This window comes from Gossypium arboreum, chromosome 13 (genome assembly GCF_025698485.1).
Source record: "Gossypium arboreum isolate Shixiya-1 chromosome 13, ASM2569848v2, whole genome shotgun sequence".
In the NCBI taxonomy this organism is placed as follows: Eukaryota; Viridiplantae; Streptophyta; class Magnoliopsida; order Malvales; family Malvaceae; genus Gossypium; species Gossypium arboreum.
The window spans coordinates 16,691,274-16,701,217 of record NC_069082.1 but is presented as its reverse complement, the minus strand read 5'-3'; the positions used below and the strand labels follow the sequence as shown (position 1 = coordinate 16,701,217).

Here is a 9,944-nt window from a genome sequence, read left to right as displayed (position 1 = left end):
GATTCGTATCCTATCACGAGAAGTGAAAGAGTTGTGAAACAAGTGGGTTCCGCTAGTAAAAGTGTTATGGCTCAAGCACGGGATAGAAGAAGCTACTTGGGAGACCGAGAACTCTATGAAAGAGCGATATCCAAACCTATTTACGGTAAGATTTTCGGGACGAAAATTTCTTAAGTGGGGAGAGTTGTGACACCCAAAATTGACCCTAGTCGGAAGGTGGTCTCGGGACCACAAAACCGAGGCATAAAAATAATTAAAATTTATTTTGATGCCTATAATATGTGTGTGCTCATGTATGACATTTTATGATGATTGATTTAGTGTTATAAGGGTGAATTCCACAAGAAAGGACTTAGTAATGAACTTTGAAAGTATGATAGGGAAATGTGTGATGACTAATTAAAGCATGCATGCAAAATAATGGACTTGCATGTCAAATTCCCCCTTTTATAGGTGGTGGCCTCCCATGACAAGGGAGGATGGGCTAAACATGTCATGAAACATGTTTTGTTGGTGCATTAGGGTGAAATAATAAACAAAGGTGTATGGGTGATAAAAAAATGAAAAAAAAATGTGTGTGAGTGTGGTAATCCCCCATTGCCGTGAGTTGTAGAGAAGGAAAGAAAAAATTTTGTTCATCCTTTCTTTGAGCCAAAACTAAGGAAGAAGGAGGATTTTGCTTCATGCTTGGTTTGGAAGAGATCTAGAAGGAGATTTGGCTAAGTTTGCATCAAGATTAAGGTATGTATGAGGTTGTGTTAGGAGTTTCATGCATGCTTTGGTTGCTAACTTGATGTGCATGTTAGCCATGGCTCAAATCTTTGTTAAGCCATGGAAATGGTATTTGGCCAAAGTTGTTATGGTGATAAAGCCATTGCATGCTAAGTGTGAAGCTTGATGATGATGCATGCAATGATGGATTGTCTACTCTTGAGTAAGATTTTGAGTTTTCTTTTGTTTTATCATGATTGAAATTGAAAAGGAGCATGATTGTCATATTCGCCATGATGCATTCTTGAGCATGATTCATGCTTCTTGCATGTTAGTTAAAAATTTGTGTTTTGGATGGCTATGGACACCTTGAAAATTGGCCATGCTCATATATGCATATATATGATTGCACATTATGTTTGGTTATGAACTAAGTGATGAATATATTGGTTTAAAGAAGAAAATGTGGAAGAATGCTTGTGAAATTGCAAGCACAATTCGCCTAGCACACATATAAGTGCTTGATGCTATATTATAAGTTTTGAGCCACAATGTGCAAAGCATTAATTAGTAAATTGCATGCTGTTTTGTGAGGTATTAAGTGCAAAATTGACCTCAACATGTACATGAATATTCGCCTTGGGTAGCCTATTGAAGGCCTTAGCTTTTCCTTGATGCTCGAATAAATTGTATTGAATTGCTTGATGTAGTATAAAATGTGCATGACCATTGTGTATTCAAGCTAAAGGGTGGCCATATGACCATTTAAATTCCTTGTCATATTCGCCATAAGCTAGCACAATGAGGTTTTGATAAATTGAATTTGTTTGAATTAGCTCAAGAGCTAAGAGGGCCACAATTGGACAAGGGAAGGAAAAAGTAATCGAATAGCCGTAAAAGCCGTTCGACAACATCCGAGGTAAGTCCTCAAGAAGTGACCTTACTTGAATTATGTGAGATGAAATATGGATGTGTATGATTATTGATTATGTGTGTATGAGTATTTGAATTCCACCCGGGCTAAGTCCCAAGGCGAATATGCTAATGATTATAATTGTGTTTGAGCCTTAGTAACGAAAATGAAATATGTATGTCCAATGATTATTGATGTATGTGTGCATGAGAAATTGAATGATATCCGGCTAAGCCCGAAGACAATTATGCTGGAAATTATAACCGGTTAAGACCGAAGGCAATTGTGCTAGTGGCTACATCCGGCTAAGACCAAGGCATTCGTGCGAAGTCGGTCTATCCGGCTAAGACCAAGGCATTTGTGCAAATCGTGATATCCGGGTTAAGTCCGTGAGGCCTTGGTGCGGGTTACCATAACCGGCTATGTCCCGGCGATTGATCGAGTAGCGACATCCGGTTAAACTCAAGGTATGTGATTTGAAAATTATAAGCTTGCTGGAAAATTTCAGCTAATGCACTTGTGAAATTTCCCAATGACAAGGTAAGTGCGGTGTGTGCTTATGCGCGCTAGGAGTAAGAGTGTGAATATCCGCTCCTATGATGGAACGAGTTATCGGCCTTAATGAAGCCGTTATTTGTGTATGAACATAAGAGTTGGGATGGTGAAGTAAGTATGATTATGTGAATGTGCATTAATGAAATGATGCATTTAACTATGTGAATGTATTGCTGTAATTAGAGTTGATTATATTCCTTGAGACTTACTAAGCATAAAAATGCTTACTCCGCTTTGGCTCTCGGTTTTCTAGATTTCGCCGATAGCAATCGGATTCGGGATCGTTGAAGTCGAAGTCATCCACACTATCAAGCCTCCATTTTGGTATAAATTTTGGTTGAACTTGAGATGGCATGTATAGGACTACCTCTTGTTTGTTAAATATGTTGTAATGTAAGTATGTACGGCCATGCGAAAATGGCTCGAAAAGGGAAGCATGAACTTAGACTAATTGTGGTTTGTATGTATATATTTGGTGTCATGATGTGGCTATGGATTGGAAATGGGAATGTTGGTCATATGATCAGCCATTGGCATGGTTAAAATGATCATATATGAACCTATGTATGGCAAGACTAGTTGGTTCATGGAGACTACCAAATAGGTAAGACCTACCTTAAAACAGATGCTGCCAGCTGCAGTGGCGTGAATGTGAAAAATCACCAAAATTCATAGGAATGGAATTAAATAGTGAATAAGCTATGTAAATGAACCTTGATGAGTCTATTTTCTTATGGAAGAAACGAAATGGTCATAGGAGTTACAGGTTAAGAGATATTAAAGCTATTGTGAGACAGGGCCAGAATGGTTTCTGGGTTCCCTGTCGCAAATTTAAAATTTACTATAAATTATCCAGAAAGAATTAGGCGACATACCTTATATGTACAGATTCCATTTTGAGTCTAGTTTCATTTGAAACAAACGGCACCAGCATTAAAGCCCTGTACAGAGAGATATTCAAGTTATACCGCGCGAAGGTCAGAGCAGTCGATCCCTGTAACATGGGTGACTTTAACTAATAAACTGTACCAATTGGCCCGACCAAAATTCTAGAAATAAATCCATGGATGGATATATGAGTCTAAATTCAGGAAAATTTACGAAACCAGTTTCCGAGTTTTGAAACTCGAGATATGATTTTTAAGGCGACAGTGACGCAGTTTTTCCAGCCTGACTGGAAATGTCCAATGGATGGGCAAAACAAGTGAACTTGGCTTGCTAACCCCTCGTGTCCGACACCGGCGATGGTCTCGGGTTCGGGGTGTTACAATTTTTCCTTTTAATTTTTGGCCAAAGATGAACTAATATGCATGGACATTTCATGTTTATTTTATTAAAATATACATCAATATACATTTTCCAATTTTGCCCTTAATTAACAATTAAAAATTCCATCCACTAGTGTCCATACTTGTACATAAATTAGTATAATGGTCCAATTGACATGGAAGGACCTTTATTTTAAAAGTCAAAACAAATAGGTGCTTTAGCATCTAGCATTCAACTTTTATACTTTACGCGATTTAATCCTTTTTTCATAATTAAGCAAAGAAACAGACAAATTAAATCACAAAAATTTCACAGATGTAAATTCACATATCACAGACACAGAAAATAATATTAAAATATTTTTTAGACTTAGATTTATGGTCCCGAACCCATTATTCTGACTAGGGTCAAAACCGAACTGTTACACTTATGAACTTACGTTCATACTCTGTTATAGTCATTCGATCCTGTTTGAACCCAAGAAATTCCTTTTGCTTCTGATCGATAAACCTCTGGCTAATGTACTTCTTACGAAACTCCTATTGGAAAAATCCCCAATTAACTCTCTCCCTTGGTACAACCAACACAAGGGTGTTCCACCATTGATAAGCTAAGTTTCTCAGGAGTGACACAACACACTTCATGCATTCCTCAGGTGTGCATGATAACTCATCAATTACCCTGATAGTATTCTCAAGCCAGAACTCTACCCTTTTGGGATCATCATCTATACTAGCTCGAAACACTTCGGCTCCTTGCTTTCGAATTTTATCCACTGGAGGTTTATTCAATCTCATAAAAACCATACATTATGGTGCTATAGGAATAGGCTGAGGAATACGTAGGGGTGGAGGGGGTTAAGCGTTCGGGTTCGTTTAAACAAACTCCGTATACCAGGCACTCATCATATAGAGGAATGCTTCCCTAGCCTATAACAGTCTGATTTAGACCCTAATTAGAACGGTGGTTTCGGAACCACGAATCTCAGTCATAAAATATTTTAAAATTATTTTCCGTGTTTATTATGTATGAATTTATATCTGTAAAATTTTCGTGATTTAATTTTGCTATTTGAGTGTCAATTTAATAAAAAGGGCTCAATCACGTAAAATGAAAATTTGGTGGTTAAACATGTAAGAGCCGAATTGAACTTGTCTTTTTAATATGAAACATTTAAGGTGCAAATAGGCCATTGGAGATAATGATGGACGGTTGTACCCTTGATATATATGTTTTAGTTATTTAATTATAAAGGTTATATTTATAAATTAATTAATATGTAATAATATTATAAAACATTAAATAAAACATAAAGTGTTCAAACACTTTGCATGATCGAAATTAGAGAAAAGAAAAAGAAAATAAGGAGTTTAAGGGTTCGGCCATTAGCAAACTTGATTCAAGGTGAATTTTAGCTCGGTTTTTGATAATTTATACGTTTTTGAGATCGTTGCTATGTTATCTACAAAGCCTATGCTTGAATTTTTTATTTTGATGAATATTTTAAGTTATGCCATTGATGAATATTTGAGTTTTGTGATGTTAGTTGATGAAATATGAAAGATATGTTTTGGATTGATATGTTTTGTATTGGAATTTTTGATGATTTTGAGTAATTAGTACTAAATTGCAAAAATAATAAATTGAGGGACTAAAATATGAAATAAATGAAATATATGGACTTGTATGAGAATAATGAATGTTCGACCTAAGCAAGATATATTGAAATTTTGCATATTTTGTGTTTTGTTAATAAGGACTAAATTGTAAAAAGTGTAAAATGTCAGGGGTAAAATGGTAATTTAACGATTTAATTGTTTTTGGACTAAAATGAATGAAAATATGTTTGAACTAGTTTAATTTGTATATGTTTAGATCAAGAACCAAAGAAATCGGATTTGGATTGGGGGGAAAACTAAAGTTGTCGACTAGCCGTCCCGTTCTGATTTTCATTGTCCGAGGTAAGTTTATAAGCAAATAGATATTGTTAATTTTAAATAAATATGAGTTATATATGCTGAAATGAATTATTTGAAAATATATATGTTAGCAGAATGTAAATAAGCTTGGGAGCTATGTTAACGAATTTGTTTCGACTGAGTTATGACGTCCAAAAGCCCCGTACGAACCATAGGATTCTGATATGTGTTTTCATGTAAGACCACGACTGGGTCGTTGGCATCGATATATGTAGTTACGTGTAAGACCATGTCTGGGACATCGGTATCGTATTCGATTCGTGTAGGACCCTGTCTGGGACAGTGGCATTGATATGAGATAGCATGTAAGACCACGTCTGGGACATTGGCTTGTTCGATATATGTGATTATCTGAGTATCCTATTCGATCCCTTATGGTTCAACAGGCAATGATAAGTTATGATTGAAGGAGTAAAATAAGCTAAAACGATCAAGTATGAGTTAGTTAATTACCTATTTGAAAATAGGGTAAGTTGGTTGTTTGATATGAAAGACAAAGTATACAAGTTATTAAAGTAAATATATGAGTATTGTATAGTATATTCGACCATATAATAAGTGTATGCATATGATGTTATATTTTGATTCATGAGCTTGTGTATATGAGTGTAAGTATACTTTGTTGTATAAGGACATTTTGGCTTTAAAAATTTAATGATATTTCGTTAATATAATTATATGAATATTCGGCCAAGGTAACATTTATGTATGAAAGTATATGTTATATATGAAATTGTAAGTTTGAGACTGAATGTGATAATGATATTATAATTTGGTTTAGTTTAAATGAGTTGATTATATCTGTAACATCCCGAAATAGGGTCTAAATGGAACAGTGGTTGCGAAACCACAAATCCGAGGTAGAAAAATTTATTTTATTATTATTTTGAGGTCTATGATATGATTGCATGATTATGTGAAAACTTTGTGATGAAATTCTATGCATAAAGTGCTTAAGTTGAGATTAGGGACTAAATCGAATAATTTGCAAAACTTGCATTCTAGAAGATTTTAGTATGAAATTGCTTTGGAATATTAATTAGGAGGGTTTAAATAACAATTTGACGACATGGATGGAATTTTTGAAAGTTTAATAAGGAAGGCCATTTTAGTCATTTGGATATTAAATGAAATAAAAAGGGAAAAATAACATAAAATTCATCATCTTCTTCATTAGCACGAAATTTCAAGGGTTCTCCATAGCTAGGGTTTGTTTCAAGCTTTCAAGCTCCATAGTAAGTGATTCCAAGCCCCGTTTTTAATGTTCTTTACGTTTTCGGAGTCCCAGTAGCTCCATAAAGCTTATGCTAGCAATAATTTAAGTTAGGGTTCATATTTGGAAAAATACCCATAGGTGAAAAGTGTTTATTTTGATGTTTTATGAAAGAATATGAGGTTTTAAATTATGTTAGACAACTTGTGGTACTCGGTTTTAAGTGAAAACGAGTAAAAGGGCTTAATCGGTAAAAATACCTAATAGTCATAAGTACATGTTAGAGTGTGAATTTGATGTTGTCATAGAAGGGAAAAATGATCAGCATGTCATAAAACATAAGAAAATAGGATGAAATTTAAATTACGAGCCTTGGGATAAAAGTGAAAATATGTGAAAATTTAGGGGCAAAAATGTGATTTTGCCAAAGTTTGGGTCAAGGACTGTTTTGATAAATGTGAATATTAAATAAGTTAAGTTTGCTATTATAGATCAAGAAGAGCGAAATTCAGGAGTAGATCGGAGAAAAGAAAAAGTAAAGGACTAAATTGTAAAGTTTAGTCACATTTTGTATCGAGGTGAGTTTACAGTAAATAAATGCAATATTCTTTTATTTTACATTATTATTGTCAATTTCCAGCATTTATATACTTATTTTTTGAGAATATTTAAAGTCGAATTAAAGGCGAAGTGACAGAGAAAAAGTATTAGGAAGCCCTGTTTGATCCTTAGGAATGTTAGGATATTGGGGTTGACAGGACAAGACAGGACAAGACAGAAATGAGCCATGTAAGTCCATATCAAATATATGGCTTTGGAGACAGGAATGAGCCATGTAAGCCCATATTATATATATAAATGGCATTGGAGACAGGAATAATTCATGTAAGTCAATGTCGAAGACATGGCATTGGCAGGATATTGATAGACAGGAACGACCCTAGTATCCTTAGTATTTCGAGTGGTTCAACGGGTCATTGTACACGTTAAATTACAGTGAATTATCAGCAAAAGGGAACGTAGATTATATTTATGAATAGTAAAAGGTCAGGTAAGAAAGAAGGTAAGTGAGTAACGAAAAAGGTAGAAAATGAGAAGTAAAGAAAGTTTATGAGGCTAGGTGACATTATGTATAATTATTCATTATGTTGAATGTTATAATTTATTTGCTTGTAAGCTTACTAAGCCTAGTGCTTACTTTCTTTATTTTCTTTTTCTTAGAGTTTTTATCAAGCCACTTGGGGATCGAAGAAAACTTCGGAGACTCGATCACACTATTAGGAACACTCGATTTTTATTACTTTAGCCATTTTACTTTTATTGCAATTTAAATTTTTATTTTCTTTCCTAATTTTTCATTTATTTTCTTTTGACAGGTTTTTTTAGTTTATGAGCAGGAGAAACCCGTCAAGACCATTACTATTTGATAGTGAGCTCGATCGCACAGTTTGTAGAAACCGAAAACAAATAAGGCAAAGCTTACAATACACAGAAGAGCAAGAGGACGATACTTCAACCACAGCCGAGGAGATGGCTAAAAACCAAGAAAATCTGCTACCTCTTGTGATTACTGTTAATCAGAATCCTGCTCTGTGTACTATGTATAATTATGCTAAACCTTCATTAACAGCAACTGAATCTAGCATAGCTAGACCTGCTGTAGCTGCAAATACTTTTGAACTGAAACCTAACACAATTCAAATGATACAGCAATTTGTTCAGTTTGATGGTTTGCAGGACAAAGATCCCAACGCTCCCTTCGCAAACTTTTTGGAACTATGTGATACATTTAAAATTAATGGCATTTCTGATGAGGTCATTCGCCTTCGGTTATTCTCTTTTTCATTGAGAAACAAAGCTAAACAGTGGTTGAATTTGTTACCACAGGGGTCAATAACTACTTGGGAACAAATGACCGAAAAGTTTTTATTAAAATATTTTCCACCGGCTAAAACGGCTAAATTACATAATGATATCTCTTCTTTTGTTCAGATGGATTTAGAAACACTCTACGATGCATGGGAGAGATACAAGGACCTTTTGCTAAGATGCCCTCACCATGGGTTACCACTCTAGCTACAAGTCCTAACGTTTCACAATAGCCTGAGCCCTTTGACTCGGTAGATGGTTGACGCAGCTGCTGGCGGAACCATCAATAATAAGACACTTGAAGATGCCTATGAATTTATAGAGGAGATGTCACTGAATAACTATCAGTGGGAAGTCATGAGGATAAAGCCAACGAAAATAGCTGGCGTTTATAACGTCGATTTGGTCACCATGCTCTCTAATCAGGTAGAACTCTTGAATAAGAAAATTGATGGTTTTCTTAGTTCTTCACAGGTTCACCCAGTAATGTAGTGCGAAACAAGTGGAGGTAGATCAAGCAGTTCAGAATACCCACCTTATGGCCACAACATGGAGAACGAGCAGTTAAATTACATGGGTAATAATCCTCGATCTCAAAATAATTCTTATAGTAATACTTACAATGCAGGTTGGAGGAACCACCCAAATTTCTCATGGGGAGGCCAAGGGAATCAGAGACCACTACCCCCTTCAGGTTTTCAACAACCCCCGTACCAGCAGGAGAAAAAACTGAACCTTGAGGAGATACTAACCAAATTCATCTCGGTGTCAGAAACTCATTTTTAGAATACCGAGACGGCACTCAAAAATCAACAAGCATCAATCCAGGGGCTTGAAACTCAGATTGGACAGCTCGCCAAGTTGATTTTTGAATGACCACAAGATAGCCTACCAAGCAACACTGAATCTAACCTAAGGAAGCAACTCAACGCGATTGCCATTCAAGATGAGAAAGGGTTAGTTGAAAAACCAAGGACAGAAACGGTGGTAAGCAAAGGTAAGAATGTGTAGGTAAAAATGACCCAAAGCCGGTGAGTACAGAATATAAACCACCAATCCCATACCTAACAAAGTTGAAAAAAGATCGTATGGATGCGCAATTCGGTAAATTTCTTGAACTTTTTAAACAACTTCATATTAACTTACCTTTTGTTGAAGCTATATCGCAGATGCCTACATATGCAAAATTCTTAAAGGAGCTTCTAACAAACAAAAGGAAGTTTGAAGACTTATCTATAGTGGAGCTTAATGAAAAGTGCTCAGCCATACTCTAAAACAAACTACAAACCAAACTGAAAGACCCAGGAAGTTTTACTATTCCCTGTTTAATTGGTAGTTTGAATGTTGATAAAGCACTAGCTGATTTAGGCGCCAATATTAATTTGATGCCATATAAAATGTTTAAACAACTTGGTCTTAGGGAACCTAAACCCAC

The 9,944-nt window shown here is 35.4% G+C and overlaps 1 non-coding gene across 1 annotated transcript; it reads right to left on the bottom strand.

Moving 5' to 3' along the window:
* Positions 1-8,600: 8,600 nt before the first annotated feature.
* Positions 8,601-8,706, bottom strand: LOC128287441 (small nucleolar RNA R71). Its single transcript, XR_008278141.1, has one exon. It is a non-coding gene; the product is annotated as a small nucleolar RNA R71 (small nucleolar RNA).
* Positions 8,707-9,944: the final 1,238 nt, after the last annotated feature.